At 42.2% G+C, this 24,411-nt stretch overlaps 1 long non-coding RNA gene across 4 annotated transcripts in view; it reads right to left on the bottom strand.

The window, feature by feature from the left end:
- Window positions 1-24,411, bottom strand: part of LOC311601766 — a 116,377-nt gene that overhangs the window by 13,518 nt on the left and 78,448 nt on the right. For 2 of the 4 annotated variants that reach the window (XR_014780647.1, XR_014780650.1), the window contains exons 4-9: window positions 24,084-24,141; window positions 23,497-23,568; window positions 20,012-20,064; window positions 13,720-13,850; window positions 8,105-8,444; window positions 7,180-7,304 (exon numbers count right to left, since the gene is read on the bottom strand). This is a non-coding gene — a long non-coding RNA (uncharacterized lncRNA). Of the gene's footprint in view, window positions 1-4,995; window positions 5,112-7,179; window positions 7,305-8,104; window positions 8,445-13,719; window positions 13,851-20,011; window positions 20,065-23,496; window positions 23,569-24,083; window positions 24,142-24,411 lie in introns of all 4 variants that reach the window. The other 2 variants (XR_014780649.1, XR_014780648.1) reach the window with 2 other exon arrangements.

Genomic DNA, 24,411 nt, shown 5'->3' with positions numbered 1-24,411 from the left:
GGTGGTAGAGCTTTGCCTGCTTCCTCTAAGCACTGGGTTCCAACTCCAACATCACTACAAACCAACAAACAGAAAACCACAATATCATGTGAAATAGTGAACTAGTAAAAATGTTCCTTTTGAAACTGAGAAACAACTCCTTTTGACAATTCGTTTGTACATCTGAATTCATTGAGTGAGAAGAATAATTGAAGGAAGAAACTAATTTGTCATTACTCATGCTGATAGTACTGATTTGATTATGGCATATTAAAATAATCTACATAATAGTTATTAAACAATGCTTACTCAATTGGGGATGAAGCTCCGTGGTCCAGTGCTTGCCTACTATGTACATGGTACATTTGAACCCAGGCGTTCAAATCCCAGCATTAGAATAAAACCAAAACATGGTACCTGCATAATATATATGAATGAATGCATATATATGTACAAATACATATATGTGAAACATAAATATATATGGCTACACATATTTTTACATACATATGTAACTTGCAAACCTATCCATATTTTAAAAAGTAATGAACAATGAATAAGTTATTCTAACCATAGTTTCAAAAATAGGGGTGGGCCTAGTGAGGCACACAGCAGATTTAATAGGCTGCCTTTCACTCATATAATTATTAAGCTGTGACCCAGAGTAATAATGAGATTTAAGAAAGCGCTAAATGATCCCCTAGTGCTGGGGCATAGAAGGAAGGAAATGCACTGTGGGAGTTCAGATCCCTTATGATGCAAGATATACCTCAGCCCTGTGTCTAGCAGAGAAGCTGTACTAGCCAGGGTGCAGATGATCTCAGTGGGGACAAGTCAAAAGGCAGCTCTTTGGGGACAGGCAGGGCAAGCAGGGTGGTCAGCCAATGGGTGGCCTTACAGGAAGCTAACAAGCTGCCTTGGGAGCTCTTGCTTATCTGTTGAGTCGGCAGCTGATTCCTTTCACAGAGACATCACAGTGTTGCCCCCAGAGATCCTGGCTGCTGGATCGGAGGATGTGGGGCCACCAAACGGATTCAAATCTGAATCACTGCATCACCCTGCTACTGTTAGAAATGGAAGAGCCGTCTTGCCTTCTTTCTGTGTCCCTCCACTGCCCTCTACTGAGACAGTTTAACACCTTCCATGAAAAAAGGAGAAATGCTTCAGTTAGTGTTTTCATAGGGTATGCAGTCAGTGCTGGGAGGCAATGAATTAAGGATGGGGGTAGAACCACAGAATAAATATAACATAATAAAGACTTACATGTAAAAGGTGTAAAACTGTTCAGAGATACTACTGTGGTAGGTTGAATAGCGCTTCTGCTTATGGCAAGGGTCTGTCTTAGGTCCTCAGAGTGGCTCTTTTTGGAGATACGGTCATTGCAGCTCGAATTACTTTGGGGGAATCTAATTAGAATTGATGCTAGTGTCTTTAAAAATGAGACAATTTGAGCACAGAGACAGACACACTTAATGGAAGGATCATAGGGAGAACCAGCCATCTATGTATAAGACAAGGGGAAAGAAGCAAAACCAATTCTTATCCACACAACCCAGAAAGAACCAACCCTGCTAACGTTTTAGATTTCCAGTCTCCCGGACTCCAAGACCATTAGTGCCTTTCCCTATCCAGTGAATGAGCTTTGTTATAGAAGACCAAGCAAGCTAAAACAAAGTTTGGTACTGAAAAGTGGGGTGCTGATGTAAAAAAATATCAACTTAAGGTAAAGGTGCAGCTTTGCAATTAGGTAGGGCTGGAAATATGGCAGGGCCCCAATCAGCTTGGGAAAATTTGGACACAGACAAGGAGTGGGCAAAATTTAGACTAGAGACATAAGATGATTCTTGGCTCCATCCTTGGGAAGAAACTGGCCCCCAGGCAGACTTTGTTCTTACATTTGTAGCCTCCAGAACTATGAGATAATAAACTCCTGTTTATGCTACTGACAAACTAACATGGACACCAATATTTACATCAATAAAAAGAGATATCCTTTGTTCACTGACTGGGCAACAACACTATAAAGCGTCAGTTCTCTCTGAATTATTTTTAAGATTCTATATATCCATCAAAACAACTACCTAGTGCAGCATTTGACAAAGTGCTTCTAAATATTATATAGGAGTTTTCCTATCAATAGTTTTGCTTTCCATGGTTTCAGTACCCTGCAGCTAACTGAAAATATTAAGTGGAAGGCTCTAGAAAAATGCAATGCGTAAGCTAAACTGGGTGACAGTCTAGGTAGCATGAGGAAAGTATTCACAATGGCTCATCATACCCAGGATGTGAGTCATCCCCTTGTCCACTGTACTCACATTGTGTGTGCTAACCAGCCCTGAGTCGCTCTGTAGCTATCCCAGTCCACACATTGCTTAGCACTGCGCTGGGGTTGCTGTGCAACGCCAAAGTGTACACATGAGCTGAATGAGGAATAGAGGAAATCATAATTATTCCATGACTCTCAGGTATTTTGTCTAAATTTATACAGTTTTCTGTGTATAGGAAAATTCGCAATGCAATTCCACCCTCAAATGTTACATTTTCTCCAGTATGCTCATAGTGTCGGTGTTCCTCCTCCTGTGACGAAGACTACAATACCTATTGTTAGAATGTGATTCTTCTGAAACGTTCGTGAAATGGAAGTGACGCAGCAATAAAGCCAGAGGAATTGCTGCTGCTAGCATCAAGATGAATGAGTTTCACCAGAGTGAGCAAAACTAGCATGTCAAAAGGAATAGGGCATAGTCTCATGACAGCATTTCAGAGGAGGCAAAGCTGTAGTGTAGACGGGTAGAAGGAAGATGACATGTGTATAGTTTTTTACAAAAACCAGGCAAGGGTTTGATGACATGTTCTGTGTCTGGGAAAGGACACAAGAAAGGTCTGTAAGTTACAAAATATCTGTTGTTTAAACTGCGTGCTGCTTATGCAAGTCTGCGTCCTTACAATTGAACTGTGCCTATGTTTTTGCATCATATATTACCAATTACTGATGCACATTTCATTATATCCTTTCATTGAAAGCAAAGGTTTAGAGTTAGATGCAACAGCTAGTACCAGAGATCAAAAGCAGCACCCAGAAGACAGTGAGGTGCTATTTCCTGATATATTACATTTCTATGTATTGTATACATTTTACAAAAGGATACATGTATATAGCAAACTCATGTTGCATGGTGAACTTCTTATGATAACCATATAAAATTGTTTGTTTTGATATATCTATCTTCTTTTTCAAACCATGGGGCTATTATATGTGGAAACCAATTTCAGCTTTAGCTCAGATAAATAAATTGAAAGCATCTGCAAGGCCATTTTTTCAATTTGCTGAGTCACTGTCATTACTCTTATCATTCCTCTTGCTTTAGCAAACTGAAGCACGGCCCTGAGTTTGACATTTTAAGACAAGGCTGGAAGACCCAGCAAAAAGAAACACGAAAAGAAGAGCGAGCAGGATAAAGTCAGAAAAGGGCAAGCACAGATACCATCACACGCATCCAAAATAAAGCTACCTTTCCATGTAGTGGTGAGGAGGGAACCCAGGGTCCCATGCATGCCAGGCACACAAGGTACAACTGAGCCACATTTCCAAGACATGCACCAAGTTTTGGTTAGGATCCTTTATGTAGCCTAATTGTGAGCAAAGGCAGGTGTAGAAAAGCCTGTGTTGTTCATTAGCTTATATGGTGGATAGACGGACCGCTCTGTTGGTAGCTGTTAGGGATTTCTCTGATCTTCCTTGTTCATCACATAGTCCTGAAGCATGAGCTACCTGCCTTGATGACGTCACAGCTTCTCCCCCAGAGATGCTGATTTCCCTGAATCTCCCAATGAGGGGGGTAGTAGACGTCTTTGTCCTCTTTTTCGAAGAAGGGAGCTGCACCTGCGAGCAGTAATCCTCACCTCATCATCCTACTTTCTCAGTGGACATGGCGAAGTCCAGAGAACTGAGCATGGCTGGCCTGTGCGGTGTCATGCATATGTCACACTTGTGTGTCTACGAAACTAGCCTTCAGAGATTTCAGGCATCTTCCACCACACGCTTGAGGTGACAACTGTCGCCTATTTTTCTTTGATGAAGCAAGAACATACATACCCTGGCCTTTGAACTCCAAAATTCTCTAAGGCTTAGTGTGTCATTGGCTTTCAGATAGAGCTCTCCAGAAACTTCACCTTCTACGGCTGCAAAGAACCACTAGAAAGGGAACAAAGCCATTTGTGTCTCAACCAACTGGCCTCCAGGTTCCTTCTGTTACCTACAGAAAATGCTTAACTAATTGATTGCTTTGGTTTCTTTTCTTTTCTTTTCTTTTTTTTTTCTTTTTTTTGGTTAGTTGGTTAGTTTTGATTTTTTTTCGGAGACAGGATTTCTCTGTCCTGACTGTCCTGGACTCACCTTGTAGACAAGGCTGGCCTCGAACTCACAGAGGTCCGCCTGCTTCTGCCTCCCAAGTGCTGGGATTAAAGGCGTGCGCCACCGCCAAGCTTAGGCCTCATGGATTCGTGTATTTTATTGCTTTAGACTGAGGAGCTGTGACCTGGGAGATCTGGAGTGTGTGTTGTAGATGGAGGAACAGAAGAATGTACTTGTCCCCATTAGTCTGTGATCCCATGGCCTAGGAGCATCCTCTTTATTTTTTATTTGCTTTCTTATCAATGCTGAGACAAATGCTCAGTGAATCTACACAGTAGGAGTCTCTGAGTGGGATCATTTAATACAGAACTAAGCAGGGAGTGTGGACGTTGGAGTGGAAGGAAACAGTAATAGAATTTTCCATGAATCTGCATTCTTGGTGCAATAGAGCAGTTGTCTCTACAGGGTTGGAATGAATTTCAGTGCTTTTAGTAAGCGATTACTATGGCTAGGAGGCTAATTTATCAATAGCAAAGGAATAGGTTTGTGTTACAGCTGTGCAGAGAAGAGGCTATAAAGTGATTTCTGGGCTGTGCAGAGAAGGTGGGCTGTCCTTTTTTGGGAGACACCGTGAGTTGCATCTCCTTATTTACACCACTAACCTCACTCTCCTCCTTTCCATTCTGCTCGCCGTGGCTTCCATGTTTTGCTGTGAACATACTTCATTTTACTTAGCTGTCCCATTCTCTCTGTCTCTCGCTGTGTGTAATTTCTAGATCTGAGAGGGGAAAAATGCAAGGTTTCTAATAAGATTGATTATGTGAGTTTAAATGCTCACTGGCCCTAATCACCTATGGAATCCAGCTGAGACTCAATACCAGATGGAGAAGAGCCTTATGAACCCCCAAGTGGCTCGTTGTCTTGTCCCTTGAGGTACAACAATGTGCTTGGAACAGCAGATATAACTCAGTCTGGGACTGAAGGGCTTGCTAGAGCCTTGAAGACCCTGACAACACACAAGAAAAACATGAAACTAAGAGGATTAGCTGCCAGACCCTGCATTAATGCCACGATCACTGTCTGCTCTAATAGGAGCTCTCAAAAATGTGGTACATATAAACAGCGGAACTGGAGTCAGCAATTTAAAGGGTGGCTTCTTGTCACATTATACACCGTGAAATAAGCCAAACATAAAGGCAAATGTTGCACGATTTCACTCATGTGGGGGAGCCAATAAAAGTTGATCACATAGGACTAGAGACAAGAACAGAGGTTAACTAGAGAAGATGTAAAGTGAGAGAGTGAACAGTTAGTATCAAGCAGAATTATGAGAGAGCAGCTCTAGCCACCCCACCCTCGCCAGAATATTTGAATATCTAAAATCTATGGGAGTGAATTATACAAATCAAAACAATCAGACAAAATTGAGTTAAAGGTTCTCAATATATATATATATCATACTATTTGGAAGATAAAATGCTAATTTTCCTGATTTGATAATTATACCTTGTACACATGCATTGGATTATAATATTATACCTGGTAATTATAAATGTGCTTGATTACATATCAATTATAAAATCAAAATAAATAATTTCAGGTGATGAGAATGATTTTCCTTATAGTCTTCTGATTCTCAATACCTCTGCAAGAGGTGACTGGTCTGAATATTCTGTTTCTTGCAGAGAGAAATATTTAGCTGAGGGGTACAGATATGTATGAATTTTTCCCTATAGTAAGCCACACCCATAATAGGTACAGTCTAGTGCTGTGGCAATATCTGTCCCAGAGGTCTCCTATGTGGCCTCTCCTCCACATTGTAGCTCTTCATAGCCATATCTGGCCTGTAGACTTCTGCTCATCCCTATACGTGCTGAAGTTATAACTTGAAGGGACCTTTGACTCTTTTATCACTAGGATAACGTCACCTTCCTGCAGAGAGTGCTTGTAGCCTGCACATCACTGGTATTGAAAGACATGGGAAGGCCTTTTCATTCCTTTCAAGTCTGATATATACTGATCTTTGATGAGAAAACGGGTATCACTTTGACCTGAAAGACTGGATTCTAGTCCAGAAAAGACCAGCAGGTACATAGCTGGGTTTGCCCTTCTTTCTCTCTGGTTGGGCTTGAGAATAAACAGGGAAAGGTCCTTTCCTTCCTTGCTTCCTTCCTTCCTTCCTTTCTTCCTTCTTTTTCTTCCTTCCTTTCTTCCTTCTTTTTCCTTCCTTCCTTTCTTCCTTCTTATTCCTTCCTTCCTTCCTTCCTTCCTTCCTTCCTCCCTTTTCTTTCTTTTAGTTATAATATGAAGTATTAGGTCTCTTAGGGAAATTTTTGCTTTCTCATCTCGCTGCCCACTTGCTCCTTCGTGTACCCTGTTTCTCCAGCCTCCTTTCCACTTCCATGCCACTCGTGGGTCGTCACTCTCTCCATCTCTCTAGGATCTCTTGCCTCCATCTCTTAGTCTACTTTCTGGCTTGTTTAGCCTTTAGCTGCACTCATATCCATCTAAATAGAGACACATGAATTATAGGCTAGGATCATATATGAGAAAGATCATGCAGCTTTTCTTTCTTTTTGAATTTGGATCACCTCAGTTGATATAGCACTTTCCAGGGTGTATGCTCTCCAGCACCTTTTCTTAGGACACTAATGGTATTGGACTAGCTCTCCTCCCTTCTTAGCTGATATAATATTAATCATCTCCTTTCAGCCTTATCTGCAGATTATCTTGGTGGTTCCTGATTCACTACAAGGACATCCACAGTGAACACCTATAGCATGCATTGTCCTCTTCACACACTAAGCCCTTCACCATTTGTCACTGCACCATATTCAACTACTTACTTCATACACAAGGAGAGATCTGATGGCCCATCTTCATTTGCATCTCATACTTGCAGGGACACTGGCACGAGCTATAGCACTGGCAGTTACCGTGGCCTTGATCCTCTTCCGAGTATCAGTCTCACCTGTAGGAATGATAGGAAGCATTAACACTGGTGTATGATCTGCCAAACTCTTACCCCTTGGCTCTAAGGATAAGGATCCCCTAAGAATGTGTGAACTATAGGATCGCTGTCTTGCATCTACATTCAATCCATATATTGTTACTACACAGAATTTTCTTATATGAGCCTTGTTGGCTCTCCAAAGACCACATGCTTCTTTTTGGAATCATCTGAGTGTCTTCTGAGGCCTAACACTCAGAATGAACACTGCAATAACAATTTGGGGCCAGCTCCGGTGTTTATTTGGACCCTTTAAGTCGATGGATCCTTCATTGTCCAAGGAAAATCCTTAAGAATGAATTCTACCCAAATAGAGACATGGGTGTTGTTGTTGGTGGTGGTTGTTTTTTGTTTTTGTTTTTGTTTTTGGCTCTTGGAAAGCAGTCTCTTATCTCTTGAACTTTCTCTTTGATAATAGTGTCTTTGTGAATCTGGAAGCCTTGGGATAAACTACATAGTCTATGCTAATAATGATTTATGGTAGAAGCTTTGGATCCCATGAACTTAGCTAGTAGGTTAAAGACTAAGGTTTGACATTATGGGTGGTAAACAATGGATGAGGTAACCCCAATAAACTTTCTGAAATTCTAGGTAGGCTTGGGTAAACTTCACTGGTTAACAAAACCCCATGGGTGTTGCCACACACTGTTATTAGAAGAAGCCTACGACTTCTAAGGCAAGGACAGGCAGAAGCTCTGTGCTTTTGTTGGCTGTTTTCATCTATCTCGTTTTACTACAATAGTCTAAAATCATGAATATACCTGCTTTCAATGAGCTCCCAGAGTTCTCCCTGCAGATCATCAAACCTGAGGTTGCTCTTGAGGGCTCCTCAACTTGTGGCTGCTGTCAACATGGGAGAGTAGCCTTGGAAACTGGTGTATTCTGTAAGTCGTCAGCGTCCTCTGTTGACACTCCTGTTTGTCCTTGCTCTTAGATACAGATCCCCACAGCACAAAAATCACTGGGGAGGAAGTAATTGTATGTATGCATCTTGAGGCTCGGTAAGAAGACACGAGGGTCAAGTGCCTTAGGGCTCGGATAGGCTCCTCAGTCTTTCCCCAAGCTCCTCACAGAGACTCTTGGCAGACTCAACAGAGAGCCCTCAGGGAAGGAAGTGAAGGAGACGACAATAAGAAAGCCATACATGGAGCTTCTGCGGCTGACAGCACAGATGAGATTTCATGAGACTGTCTGTGCTCTACGTTGATCACGTACTCATATCACGTCAGGGTTCCCCCTCCCTTAACCCCTGGCAGGGAATTGAGTCCCTTTGCTACCTGCTGATTAAACTCCTTGATTTCCTAATATAAGAAGGCCTTACCATCCTGAGAGTTCTGTAGGGAGGCGAGTGAACATTTTTATCATGTCACCCCTGTGTGGACCCTTCCAGAACTGATGGTAGGAATGGGACTTGGTGGCATCCTCACTGTTCAAGAGTGGATGGTCTCTGAGTATTCTTTTGGGGTTCTTGCAAGGCCTAACCCCTCAGAATATTCTCCCCTCATCTCCAGGAGACTCCTGAGGAAGAACTGCCAGAGCTTCATCCTAACTGGGGCTTCCAAGACATGATGACAGGGGCCTGCCAGACTCTACTGGTCCCGCTATAGGTGGTTTTAATGTTATGTCTGTACTCAGGGAGGGGATAAGCCCTTGGCTCCTATCACAGTGAGTAGCCTTTAGTGATCTGAAGCTTCCCTAGCTAATAAACAATACCTTTACTTTCCAGTGTCCTGAGTAAAGGGCCCCTCACTTCAAGAGATGACCCCAAACAGCACTGGAAGTAAATAGTTTTAACCAGTGTCTATTTCAAGGGAACTTGGTAGAAGTGAAGGTGCTAAAGGTTGGCTGCAAGCTTGACCTAGTAAGAGAGACAGAGGAAAAAACAGATGGCTTGGGGAGCCTTCAGGTAACCGTAAGTTTCAGATACCTAAATTCTTATAAAAGATAATTTTTGTTTGTTTGTTTTTCGAGACAGGGTTTCCTCTGTGTAGAAACCCTAGGCTCACTTTGGAGACCTGGCTGGCCTCAAACTCAGCAATCTGCCTGCCTCTGCCTGTAATCCCAAGTGCTGGGATAACAGGAGTGCGCCACTGTTCCTGGCTTAGAACATAATTCTTAACACTCAGGGTCCAACATACTGAAATGGAACAAGTCCTTTAATGTGAAGGACAACAGGTCTGAATGAGTTTCTGATATATATGAAGGACAAGTAAGAGTGCAAGGCTTTCTTAACAGCATTCTGGTAGGAAAGGAGGATGCGATCAGAAAGAAGAATGTCCAGCGACCTCAGAGATCCTGCCCCTTTTAGTGAACGAACTTGAAACACCTGTGGAAGATACAAGGGGTACACAAGATGATCTAAGTTTCAGAGGGCAGTGCTGAAAGTAGAGGGCTTTGACAGAAAACTGCAGAGTTGACTGAGCTGTGTGGTTTGGAAAGATCAGATGTTCAAAGGCCTGTGTGAAGCCACATCTCTCCATTAGAGATAAAAAGCAGAGGAAGTTTGTGACTCTCTTTTCATAAGTCTTTTTTTAAAAAAAGATTTATTTATTTACTTTACATATACCAGCGCTCTGCCTGCAGGTACACCTGCAGGCCAGAAGAGGGCGCCAGATCCCATTATAGATAACTGTGCGACACCATGTGGTCAGGAATTGAACTCCGGGCCCCTGGAAGAGCAGTCAGTGCCCTTAACCGCGGAGGAGCCATCTCTCCAGCCCCCTCTGCATAAGTCCTAACCGGACCATTTGTTTCAAAATTAAATCAGCAAAAGCTTCTCAATCTGCCTATGCTGTGGTTAATTCCTCCATTGCCCTATTAACAGAGATCTGACCTCTTATGATGATTATTATCAGCACTGCCTGCTGCTGTGGGCGGCGTCTCTTCATATTTCCTTTCCTGACACACACACTTGTTTCTGTCGGCTATAGATCTGAGAGCTGAGATGCCGACGCAGGGTGTTTGTTGAGCTTCATTCAGCAAATAGAGGAAAATCATTTTCTTATGTAGCCAAATCAAATTGTGCTCCTACTAATCAGGCTTGAAAGTGCTGACGCCTCCACTCCAGCACCATTGTAAATTTCATTTTAGCTATTCTTTTTTAATACATACAATGGCATATTATAATTTTATTTTTTATAAATCTATGTGTGTGTTGCTCCCTCCCTCCCCCCCCCCTCTCTCTCTCTGTGTGTGTGTGTGTGTGTGTGTGTGTGTGTGTGTGTGCATACAGATGTACATGCCTATGTGCACATGCACATGTGGAGGTCTCAGGAGCAGAGGAGGATGTTAATTATCACTTGACACTCTCCACTTTATTCTCTTGAGACAGGGTCCCTCACTGACTTTAGAGCCTACTCTCCTACTAGGCTAGCAGCCAGCAAGCCCCATCCTTCCCCCTACCCCTCCCATTGCTGGGGTTATGGGTGCATATCCCTATCTAGTTTTTCTTGCGGGTCCTAAGAATCTGAAGTCAAGTCTTCATACTAGCACAGAAAGAACTTTTACCCACTTAACCGTCTTCCCAGTCCCTGTAGTTTTAATTCATTAATGAATTGAAGATTTGTATCTTTTCATGTGATGATTCCTGATAGCTAATTTTTGTTTTGTGTATGCTTGTTGTCAGATTTAGTATGTTACAATTTAATATTCAATTCAGAATGCCCCTGGATCTAAGTTTTCACTTGTACTATGGACGCTGAAATCAACACTAGATGATCACAGTCCTCTGCTCTGCTCTGAGACCAATTGCTTATAGCCCCATGCTTTCCCCACGTTAGTATGCAGATTGCTTGGAATCATGCTACAGTCATGGTAAGCATATTGTCCAAATTTAAAAACCCAAACAAATTACACAGCTACTAAGTTACACAAAGTCCTAATTTACACAGTCCCGAGCTTATACTCACACCCTTGTTATCTCATTTTCTCTCATTCACCAGCCTATCAAACAGCTTCTGTTCAAGTAGGGGAAAAGCGGGAAGGAGGGAGGAATGGGAGGATACAAGGGATGGGATAACTATTGAGATGTAGTATGAATAAATTAATAATATATATATTGCCCAAAAAACCCCAAATATAATTTTCCTCTATCCAGTCATTGTCTAAGGAAAAGACTCCTTCTAAGATTCCTCTTAGAGTATCCACTGCCATTCCCAAGCCACTGTGAGCTGCTCTGCCAGCACTCGGTCATGTTCTCATGCTATCCTGATTTGAAAGGCAGTGGTCACTGATCTCAAGATGTACTATAGAGCAACAGTCACAAAAACTGCCTGGTACCTGACAGAAACATACTGGTGGGGTCAATAGAATTGAATTGAAGACCCAGAAATAAACCCACACAACTACGGACACTTGATCTTTGACAAAGAAGCCAAATCCATACAATGGAAAAAGGACAGCATCTTCAACAAATGGTGCTGATGTAACTGGATGTCTACGTGTAGAAAAATGCAAATCGATCCATATTTGTCACCCTGCACAAAACCGAAGTCCAAGTGGATTAAAGACCTCAACATAAAATCAGACACACTAAATCTGTTAGAAGAAAAACTGAGGAAGAGCCTTGAACTCATTGGCACAGGAGACAACTTCCTGAGCAGAACACCAACAGCTCAGGTTCTAAGATCAACAATTAATAAATGGGACCTCATGAAACAGAAAAGCTTATGTAAGGCAAAGGACACTGTCAACAGAACAAAACAACAGCCTGCAGACTGGGAAAAGATCTTCACCAACCATTCAACCAACAGAGGGCTAATATACAAAATATATAAAGAATTCAAGAAATTAAACACCAACCAAATAATCCAATTAAAATGGGGTATAAAGTTAAACAGAGAATTCTCAACAGAGGAATCTTGAATGGCCAAGAAACACCTAAAGAAATATTCAATATTCTTAGTCATCAGGGAAATGCAAATCAAAACAACTCTGAGATTCCATCTTACACCCATCAGAATGGCTAAGATAAAAAACTCAGGTGACAGCACATTCTGGAAAGGATGTGCAGAAATAGAAACACCCCTTCATTGAGGGTGGTAGTGCAAACTTGTACAACCACTTTGGAAATCAATCTGGCGCTTCCTCAGAAAATTGGGAATAGTGCTACCTAAAGATACAGCTACACCACTCCTGGGCATATACCAGGAAGATGCTCTACCATACAACAAGGACACTTGCTCAACTATGTTCATAGCAGCTTTATTTATAATAGCCAGAATCTTAAAACAACCTAGATGTCCCTCAGCTGAAGAATGGATAAACTGTGGTACATTTACACAATGGAATACTATTCAGCCATTACAAACAAGGAAATTATGAAATTTGCAGGTAAATGGATGGATGTGGAAAAGAGCATCTTGATGAGGGATTTCAGACCCAGAAAGACACACATGGTATGTACTCATAAGTGGATATTAGCCATAGAGTACAGGATAACCACACTACATTCCACAGATCTAAAGAAGCTAAGTAATAAGGAGGATCCTAAAGAGGATGCTTAATTCCCATTCAGAAGGACAAACAAAATAGATACTGGAAGCAATTGAAGAGTAGGAACAGGACAGGAGCCTACCATAGAGGTCTTCAGAAAGACTCCATCCAGCAGGGGATCAAAGCAGATGCTGAGACTCACAGCCAAACTTTGGGGCAGAGAGAGTTAGGAAAGAGTTGGGGGATAGATGGACCTTGAACAACAGAGCCAACAAATCTGGGCCCAGGGGGACCTACAGAGACTGATGCACCAACCAAGGACCATGCATGGTGAGGACCTAGACTCCCTGCTCAGATGTAGTAGATAGGCAGCACAGTCTCCTTGTGGGTCCTATAATATGGAGAATAAGGGCTGTCTCTGACATGGACTCTGTTACCCACTCACTCATTGATCACTTCCCCCTGGTGGGGCGGCCTTGCCAGGCCACAGAGGAAAAGGATACAGTCAGTCCTGATGAGACTTGATAGGCTGGGGTCAGATGGCAGGGGAGGAGGACTCCCCTTTCTGAGGACTAGGGGAGTGCGGGGGCAGGAATTGAGGGAGGGTGGGACTGGGAGGAGGGAGGAGGCTACAATTGGGATGTAAAGTGAATACATTAAAAATAAATATAATTATTAAAAAAGGCAGTGACTAAACTTGGATTGACAGTCCTTGAATAACAGGCTTATTATATATAAATGTAAGCTGTTCTTTTCAAAATTGTTATTATTGTGATCTATAACTGCTAGGCTATGGCCCTAGATTCAGTTTTTGTTTTGAGACTGGGCCTTCTAGGCCAGGCTGGACTCCTTGAATTCATGGAAACCCTCTTGCTTCCTACGTGCTGAGATTATAAAAATGAGCCACACTGTACAAAACCTAGGTTCTTTCCCACTAACTCACTCTTCCATCTTCTCAGGATAGGAATCCAGGACAGTCACCAAGGAATCTAGGACTCTGTCATAAATGTGTGTAAGCCTCATGTTGGCCGAAAAAGAGTATGAGGTCTGTGGCTTGGTCCTTTCTTGAGAGACCTGGAAGACAGAAAATATTAGCAAAGGAGATGAATCTACTGACAAATTTTTCCAGAACTAAGGAGAGAAATGTTCTTACTTTCCTTCTCACCTGTAGCAATATAGTTATTTTTATAGAAAAGATTAAACAAAAGCTAGGACATGCACATATGGAGATTTAGCTGTGGTTATCAGATAAGTTCTCCCATCCTGCCAGGAACAAGGGCTCCAAGCTGTTCTTATCCCCAGCATTTTGCTTCCTATGGGCCCATTCCTTTGTGATCACAGTTACACCATTGCAGTAGGAGAGCTCCATCAGATGTAGAGCCCTATCGGCTTCTTCCAGATAGGGCTGGCGCCAATTCTGTTTGTGGCTTTCAAGGGCTGCCAACAATCCTTGTCCCTCTTCTGGAATCTCTGGCATATATCATGATGATTATCTTTTCTTTTCTTTTTTTTTCTTTTTTTCTGGTGCTAGATATAGAACCCAGACCTCTTGGTAGCAGGCTACCAAGAAGAGACTTGATACCCTATGAGCATATATACAGGAGGAGGAGGCCCCCTCAGTCACAGTCATAGGGGAGGGGAGTAGGGGAAAAGCAGGAGGGAGGGAAGAATGGGAGGATACAAGGGATGGGATAACAATTGAGATGTAAAAAGAATAATTAATAAAAAAAACAAAACAAAACAAAACAAAACAGAAAAAGAACCCAGACCTCTCAATGCTATGTATGCCCCCCCCCCACTGAGCTGGACACGCAGCCACTCACAGTAACTTCTCTTCTCTCACCAATTGGCTTTATCCCTAGGCCCTGCTTTCCATATACACTTTGCATGGAAGCTGCCCGGTACCATCCTGCTCCATAAGCTGTGCCCATACGTAGGCTTTCCATTTTTTTTTTTAAAAAGAACTCTTCTTCAAAACTGTTCTCACCTTTGTTCATAGATAGATTTATTTACTTCTACTAGTTAACCCATATTATCTACACAGGGTATGGGACTTAGAACCTCTTAGAATCGAATAGTTTTCACTATAGTCTACTTTTAGATGAACCCTGACCAAGATCGATCACAAGACACTAGAAAACTGCTCACAAATAAGAAATAAGCCTGGTGACAGGCCTCTTAAGAGTACCTCAATCAAATGTACGCTGAAATGGAACTGATTAATGTTTATGCTGAAATGGCCAGAAAAGAATTACGTGTGACTCCTGTTCGGAGTGCTTCCTCTCTTCCTACTGTGGTTACGCTGTAAACAACGGTAGCTTTCCTAAATACTGGGAAATTGTGGCTCCTCCATTTACTCTCCAGTCATTTATGCCATCCCTGAGTCACTGGGCACGGGACACCACCCCAAGCGTAATCTTACAAAGAAAACCTAGGCCTTTCCTGCTGTCACAGAGCCATGCAGAGTTCTTTTGAGCTCAGTGGCATAAGGGTCAGAAGTCATTAGCAGCTGAAGTCACAAGGTGGCAGCAACAAGCCTTGTGAGACAAAGGGGAGCACCGAGAAGAAGTGGGCTAGAATAGAACCCTGTGTCTTACAATCTGCTTTATGGCAGGTCACTTAAGAAGCAGAGGGAACTTTGGAGAAGGTTCCATAGGCCGCAGAGAAGAAGGTATATTCCTTTTTGTTTTGGTGAAAAGTTCTGTAGATATCTGTTAGATCCATTTGATTCATGGTATTGGTTAATGATGTTGTTTCTCGGCTTAGTTTCTGTTTCAATGACCTGTACATTTACACTATGGATTACTACTCAGCTATTAAAAAACAAGAAATTCCCGAAATTTGTGGACAAATGGATTGAGCTAGAAATGATCATGAGTGAGTTAACCCAGAAGCAAGACTCAAATGGTATAAACTCACTTATATCTGGACACTAGGCCAAGGGGCATGTCCCATGACAGTCTTCACTTATCAGGAAACTGGGACAGAGGGGAGGACTTCCTATTGGGACTCTAGGTGAGAGAAGCATGGGAGAATGGGGAAATAGAAGGATCCAGAGGGCCCTAGAAACCCACAAGAAGAACACTATGATGGGCAGATCTGGGCCCAGGGGTCCTGTTCAAACTATGGCACCAGCCAAGGACTGCAGTACATGCAGTAAAAATCGAACCCCAACCCAGATCTAGCCAATGGACAGGACATTCTCCACAGTTGAGTGGAGAGTGGGGTCTGATTTTCACACGAACTCTGGTGGCCCATATTTGACCACGACCCCTGGATGGGGAGGCCTGGTGGCACTCAGAGGAAGGATAGCAGGTTACCAAGAAGAGACTTGATATCCTATGAGCATATACAGGGGGAGGAGGTCCCCCTCAGACACAATCATAGGGAAGGGGAGTAGGGGAAAAGCAGGAAGGAGGGAGGAATGGAAGGATACAAGGGATGGGATAACCCTTGAGATGTAATATGAATAAACTAATAAAATTATATATTTAAAAAAAAGAAGCAGAGGCAAGGCCATGGTTGCATGCAGACGTCAGGTTCCACAGTCAGGAACGTTGGGAAGACACCTGTGTTGTAAATTACCCAGAGCGTGGGGGACCTGGATTTGTAAACTGCAATGAGACTGAGACCGTCTCACATTGGTACTGGGGTTAGAGGCTCAATGCATAAATAAGACTAGGAAGCCTTTTCCTTGGCTCCAAGTCAGGAACTTGAGAGAGACTTGGCATGTGTTTCTAGCCTGGGAGGTCCTGGAACATGCAAGATGAGAGGGCTTTGGTTTGCTAAGGGATTTGGGGCAGACCCATGTTGACCCAGGCCTCGAGGAGCCTGCTCTGAGGATCAGCAGGGCTGGACAGGAAATCCATGGGAAAGGGTCTAAGTCCAGTGCACACTTGCTGAGACCCTTCTCTTGGCAAGGGTTTTAGTCCTCATGAGCACTTACCAAATTATAGGCACACAGATCAGGCACACAGTCTAGACTTCCCTTCTAGGATCCCAGATGCTGAGGAGGAGTTGTTAAGTGCTTATGTTAATTCTTTGATTGGGACACTGTTTTTATTTATTTATTTATATTAATATATATTTTTTAATTATAGTTTATTCACATTGCATCCCGATTGTTATCCTCTCGCTCTTATCTTACTGTTTCACCCCTTGCTTCCACTTCTGACCTATTCCCCTTCCCTCCCCTAGGTCTCCCTCCTCCACGACTATCCGGTGTAGCCACAGGCTATCCGGTCTCATCCGGATAGCCTGCTTCCCCTTCCTCTGTGTGCCTGCAAGGCCATCTTGCCGAAGGGCAGTGATCAAATCATGGGCACCAGAGTGCATGTCAGAGGTTTAGCTTTAGCGCTCCACCCCAACTCATGTGGAAAACCAGTTGTCCATCCGCTACATCTGAATGGGGCGGGGTGGGGTGGGGGGCAGCTAGGTTCTCTGTCTGTATTGCCCTTGGTTGGTTCATAAGTTTGTGCAGGCCCTCCTGGGTCCAGATCCACCGGCCTTGACGGTTTTGTGGGATTCCTGACAACCCTCTCCCAACTCTTCCATATCACTCTCAGCTCTTCACCCAGAGTCCTGCATCGAGCCCCAGTATCTGTCCGGATCACCCACTGGCTGGAGTCTCTCAGAGGACACCTATGTTGGGACACTGTTAAAAAGCTCCATCATGTATTATGAAAGTTGCTTTGTGGGTTACAGTATGACGTACTTTTTTCCCCCACTTCTCCCTCTTCTTTTACCTCTCCTCCCAATATTAAAATACATAGGCACATTCTGTGAGAATCTCCGAGAATAAAATGGGGAGTGTCGGATAACAGTTATCAGAAGAAGCAGATTCCAGGCTACGGTCTCTATTTTATAACAAAATGAAACAAGAGAGTTGATAAAGCAAGAAAGAAGGTCTGTCATCTGCCTCAGAGAGGTTGGCCTAGTTTGGGAAGCAACAACAACATCTTAAGTCCGGGAGGCTCAGAATATTTGTACTACAATTTCACCAATGGACATGTAAACAGTTTTAAATTTTTTTTTGAGACAGGGTTTCTTTGTGTTATCTTGGCTACCTGGGACTCACTTTGTAGACCAGGCTGGCCTCGAACTCACAGCGATCCACCTGCCTCTGCCTCCTGAATGCTGGGATTACAGGCATGTGCCACCACGCCTGGCTTTAAATTAATTTTTGAAACTTGTGTTTATACAAGAAAACAAGGCCCTATCAATTGACATTAACAAAGCTAAAATGAACTCACAGGGCCTGCATATATATTATGGGTTCTGGTTTAGTGTTTTTCTGGGACTCCTAAGTGCAAAATCAAGTGGGTTTCTGATTCTTATGCCTTTTCTTGTGCTCTTTTCCTTCTGTTGGCTTGTCTTGTCCAATTCCAATGCATTAGTTTGTGGTGGTTGATCTAGAGCCACCATGTACTCAGATATTAATTGCCTGTCCCCCCCTACCCCCTGAGATTCTTAGTGTTCTATGAGCAAACCTTCATGGATACCAAGTGATGCTGTGTGACCTTGCCTCCAAAAACATCCTGACTGGCTAAATAAAGTTGCCTACATACCTGGGTTGGCAGAAGTGAGGTAGGCAGAGCTAAGTTTCGCAGGCTTGGAGGAAGAGGACCATGGGAGGGAGAAGGGAAGAGCGGAGAGACAGGAGAGGCGAAAGAAAGCAGAGCTGCTATGGGCTCGTGTGGAGAGAAGCATGTGGCCAGAAGGAGTCTGCTCTGAGGATCAGCATGGCTGGAGGGAAGCAGCCCAGATGGAAAGCATGTGCAAGTAGTTGTGGGATTTTGGATGGGAAGTAGCCCAGCTAGGAATGACTACAGCAAACGGCATGGGATGTGGGGCTGATATCAAGATAGCTTAGGGGGTTAGTTTCCGCCCAGTTCCAGTGTATAAGCATATTAACAAGCTAAGAGGTATTCCGTGTCTTTTATTGATATGATAGTGAGTTAAAAAATAACTACTGCAATGATCTGTGGATTAATAGTTAATATTAATAATCATTTTCTAAAACATTAGTTTTTGCTTTTTTCTTACTATATTATTGTATTATGATCCCTGAGAAGCCTGTTTTGTTTTGTAGTGAGAGACAGGAAGGGAGTGGATCTGAATGGGAGGGGAGGAGGGGAGAGACTGGGATGAACAGAGGGAGGAGGAAATTATAACAGGATATATTATGTGAAAAAGTAAAATGTATTTTCCATGAAATGAAATATATATATTTTTTCCATGAAATTATATATATATATATATATATATATATACACACACACCCATATATAGTGTGTGTGCAAGTGTGTGTATATGTGTGTATGTGTGTAAGTACATACATATTGAGTGTAGTTGCCCTCAGACGCCAGGAGAGTTAGATGGAGCTTGAGCACTGTCTGAAGCTGGTGCTAGGAACTCAATTTGGGTCTTCTGCAAGAGCAGTATGTTCTCTCGGTTTTTTTTGGGGGGGGGCTTGAGACAGGGTTTCTCTGTGTAGCCTTGGCTGTCCTGGACCCGCTTTGTAGACCAGGCTGGCCTCGAACTCACAGCGATCCATCTGCCTCTGCCTCCTGAGTGCTGGGATTAAAGGTGTGCGCCACCACACCCGGCTGCAGTATGTTCTCTTAACTGCTGAACCATCCTTCTAGCGCATCACTGACAGGAGCAGGGAAAGGAAAACTGACAGAAGGTCCATGGTGGCAGTTTTAGGAGAGCCTGAGAAAACCCTGTCTTAGGTAGAATCACTTGACTACACTAACTCTAGAATGGCACTTTTAAAAGACCATTTTTGTGTTGTCAATCCATAAACCTCTATGATCATCAGACCTGGAAAAATGACAGGACATGCCACCAGACTACATGCTTAGACCTAGTCAGCAGAGCAGTAACTACATTATGAAAGGGAGGGTTGAAACACAACTGCATGCTCTTCAGGACCTAAAACCTGGTCAAAGCCAGTCTGCATGCAGGAGACCTTAGATCCAGATTGCAAGACATGCAACAAACCTCGAGAAGGAGTATACAGAAGCAGGCCACCATTCCCAATCCGATGCCTGAAGAAGGGTCCAGAGATGTAAACGCTGAGACTCTAATTGGGAGGAACTGTTTGTTTCTCTGGCCAGCATCTATACCCAGTCCTCTAGAGGAAGACTAGAGGCAAGACCAGAACTTGCAGTGCCCCCTTAAGGTTATCTGAAGGATAACACTTTCCTAGAGGTACGATCAATATCTCTTACCTGATCTTGCAAAGGTGCTATATGTAGGTTTGGGGGAGCCAGGGAAGAAATGCCTAGAAACTCAAAATAGAGAACAGTAAACAGCCCAGACCGCATTCAAATGCAGCTGTCTTCTCTTAACATTTATTCCTCTTTTATTTATTACCCAAGGCCAAGTACCATACAGTATTTAATACTGTATCTCTTTTCCTCTATCCTTCCTTTTTTAAAAAAAAAATCATTTCCCTTCCCCAAAGAACATAGGCTAGCTTGGTTTGCAGGGGCTCAGGGGCTCAGGCTCCTGGAAGCTGGAGTGTTCTAGGTGATGCTATTGTGGTTCTTTATTTCTCTCTCTTCACCCTACCTTTAGCCAAGCTACCTCATCTCTACATCACTTTTATTACTACTGTTCCCCCATCACCCCAATACCAATCACTAGTTTTATGCTGATTTTCCCCTTTCTACTTTGACTCATAGTGTACACAAGCAGCGCTTCTCTCTATTGCAGAAAATGACTGATGTTTCAGGTGTTGATTGTTTTCTAGTTAACTGTTCCATGTCTTTCACAGACAGTCTCACCATGTGATGATCCCCATCATACTATGACATCGGAAGAATGCCCTCACCTTTATATTAGACTCCTTAACATCCAAAACCATGAGCTAATGCATTTCTTTTCTTAACAAATTGCCCAGCCTGTGGAATAGTAGTAGAAAATGAACTAAAACACATTTTTGCCACAGAAGCTGTGACTACGACTACCACTAGCTTAAGCCTGGACTATTTGAAATGCACTCACCAAGACCTACATAATTTATGTAGAACATAGACTAGAGATTAAACAAAGACGTGATTGCATCACCACCCTGTGCATTGAAAATCTTTCATAGTAGAGATACTCTTCAGTCTAGGACACGATGTTCCTCATTGACTATCTTTGGCAGCAGCGGAGGGTAGAGCTCTTTCAGGGTTTCCATCTAACAGCCTGTATTATGATAGCTTTTATTTCACCTACCAGGATCCCAACATACAGTCTATTCCATGTGCCAATTATGTGAAATCCAGCCACGAACTAAAAGTCAATAAATGGCCATTGAATAGTCTGTGCTGGTAAAAAGTAAGTGTGAGCTTAGCTGTAGGCGGGATTCAAGTTATTACTTATTTGTCATGAAGTCCTATGGTGGTGGGAATAAGAATGGCCCCCATAGGTTCATATATTTGAATGCATAGTCGTCAGGGAGTGGTACTAACTGAGAAGGATTGGGAGGTGTGGCCTTGTTGGAGGAGGTGTGTCACAGGGGGTGAGCTGTGAGGTTTCTGAAGCTCAAGAGCCAGGCCCAGGGTTGCTATTTTTCTGCTATCTGCTGATCTAGATGTAGAACTTTCCACAAAATGCTATACCTCCTTACTCAAGCAAGCAAACAAACAAAGAAATGTGTGAGTGTTTTGCCTGCATGCATGACTGTACAATGTGTGTGTGTGTGTGTGTGTGTGTGTGTGTGTGTGTGTGTGTGTGTGTGTGTGTGCCTGGTGCCAGCAGAATTCGGAAGAGAGTTTCAGTTCCCTTGGAACTGGACTTAAAAGGGTTTGTGAGCTGCCACGTGGGTCCTGGGAACTTAACCTGGGTCTTCTACAAGACCAGCAGGTGCTCTTAACCTCCAAGCCCTCTCTCCAGGCCCCTTACATTGATTTTTCGATGCAGTCGTTTATTATCCCATTATGTCCTTCCACTTGCTATGTTCAAGAATATGACTTCGACTTCCTGACTCTCCTGCCTCCATCTACCAAGATCTGAGATTAAAGGTTATATGCCACAATTCCTATTTTATGATGTATTGGTTACTGAAACCAGTGCCTCATTCATATATGCTAGCAAATACTCTGCCAATTGAACTATACCCACAGCTGCCTTGCTTTGTCATTCTTTCATATGCTATCTTTCCAGAGCATTGAGGCATTTTATGACATTGTTAAATTAGCATGTGAAGTTCTCAGTTTGTCATTTTTCCTTCTTCTCTACTCATCTCCCAGCCCGCTCCCGCTAGTCGGCTTCCTCCTGCTAAACATTCCCCTTCTACTTTGATATATTTATTCCCCCCCATTAAGATCCCTCCTTCCCTTCCCATAGTCTCCTTTCCAGGTTCATGGCCTACATCTACACCTACATGTATATATCAATCTGAACCAAAAATTAAAATCCAGGATCTGAGTGAGAGACAAAACACGTGTTATTTGTCTTTCTGAATCTTTTTTTTTACTTAAGGATTTTTAGTTCCATCTGTTCTCCTATAAATGTCTTGATTTGACTTTTATTTACTGCTTTAAAATCATTGTATACATTGTATACTTGTATACTATTTTCTTGGCTCATTTGTTGATGGACATCTAGGCTGATTTCATTGCCTTACTATTGTGAATGAGGAGAATTAACATGGATGTGCAAGTATCTCTTTGATACAACTTTAAGTACCTTGAGCATGTACCTAAGAATGCTACAGCTGGGTTATATGGACATTTTACATTTAGCTTTTTGGGAAATCTACATAATAAGCTTATACCGTGGCTTTATCAGCTTACACATCTATGAGTAATGTAAGGGTTCCTCTTTCCTCACATCCTTGGCAGCAGTTGCTCTCTTTTTTCAAATACTTATTTTTAATTATTTGAAAAGTTCACGCGTTCATATACCATATTTAGAATAAACCTGCCTGTCAATCTCTCTTCTGAAATTCTGCCTTTATCACCACACTACTTCCCACTCCATCTGCTCTGTTTTGTTGTTGTTTTCAGAGAACTAGTCATTTCAGTAGAAACATACTGCATATTTAAAAGGAAAGGGTTTGTGTTAGTTTTCTGGGGTTGGCAATATCACAGCTGAGTCCGTCACGGTGGGGAAGACACGGGCTCAGGACCCTGAGATGTACATGACGTCTGCAGGCAGGAAATAGAGAAGAATGCTCATGTGTGGCTCCTTTTCAGCTCCCTTTCCCTGTCTTATTTAGTCTAGAATAGCAGCCCCCATATTTAGGGTATTTTTTTCTCAATTCAATTAACCGAAACTAGAAAACCTAGTTTTAATTTTATTCCTAGAAAAACTAGTAATCATTTTATTCCTCCTCAAGTCTCTGGCAGGCTTGAAGACTAGATAGTTATAGTTTCAGTTAGGCTTTAGTTATTTAGAATTTAAGGAAATGTTTTAAGGTCTAGAAAATTTTTTTTAAGTTGACAAATACAAGATATGATAGAGAAAATGATCTAGGTACAAAACTTTAGAGCCCCACAATTTTGTGGCTCACTTCAAGCCATGGGATTCCTCTTCCTCCTCTCCCTCCTAGGAAAGCCACCTGTCTCACATGAAGACACCTCTCAGCAGAAGTGCTGATTTCTCAAAGGAAGATTTAAAGACAGTCTGGGAACAATGCACTCCAAGTTCTAAAAGGCCACAGATGTCAAGCCAGACTACTTTACCCAGCAAAGCTGCCATAGTTGAAGGGAAAAAACCTTACCATGTATACAGGCTGAAAGAATTCATAGCCAGTGATCCAGCTCTACAGAGAATCCAGAAGCAATATTTTGGACTAAAGAGAGAAATAAGTAAGTATACCCGAGAAGCTACAGAAAGAAAACAAAGTCATAATTACTGAAACACAAAAATAAATCTGAGGGAAGAAATAGCAAAAATAAAGAAACAGTAAAAGCAGCAACCATTACATACCTTAAAATAATAACTTTAAACATTAATGGCCTTAACTCAGCAATAGGTTGCTTGAATGGATCAAAAAAACAAAATTTGTCTTGTTTTCTAGAAAAAAACCCAACAACACTCATCTTAACTCTAACGATTAGCACGACTATAAAGGATGAAAAAAATATCCAAGCAAATAGTACCAATAAACAAAAAGCTGTTGCTATCCTAATATATGAAAACATATGTCAATCTGAAATTAATCAGAAGAGATAAAGAATTGCACTTCACTCTGATCAAGAGGACAATTAACCAAGAAGACATTACAATTCTAAACATGTGTGTACCAAATTCTGGTACATCCAGTTTCACAAAAATCAAACTACTACCTGTCAAGAAACAAATTACCTCCAACTCAGTAATAGTAGGTGATTCAGTACCCCACTTTCTCCAATAGACAGTTCATCTAGACAAAAAAATAAAGAAAAATTGGAATTAAATGACATCATACACCAAATGGCCATAACATATATCTACAGAATATTTCACCCAAATACTAAGGATTATATATTTTACTCAGTAGCCCATGAAAGTTTCTCTAACATAAAGTGTATCCTGGGACACAAACAAAGTTCAACAAATAAAGAAAATTAAAATAACTTTGTATATTGTTTCTGAGCACAAAGCATTACATCTTAAAATAAACAATCTCTGGTAAATATACAAAATCATGGAT

The sequence above is a fragment of the Acomys minous genome (genome assembly GCF_964271855.1).
Source record: "Acomys minous genome assembly, chromosome: 7".
Lineage (NCBI taxonomy): Eukaryota > Metazoa > Chordata > Mammalia > Rodentia > Muridae > Acomys > Acomys minous.
The sequence above is the reverse complement of the archived record's forward strand: the minus strand, read 5'-3'. Positions and strand labels throughout refer to the sequence as shown.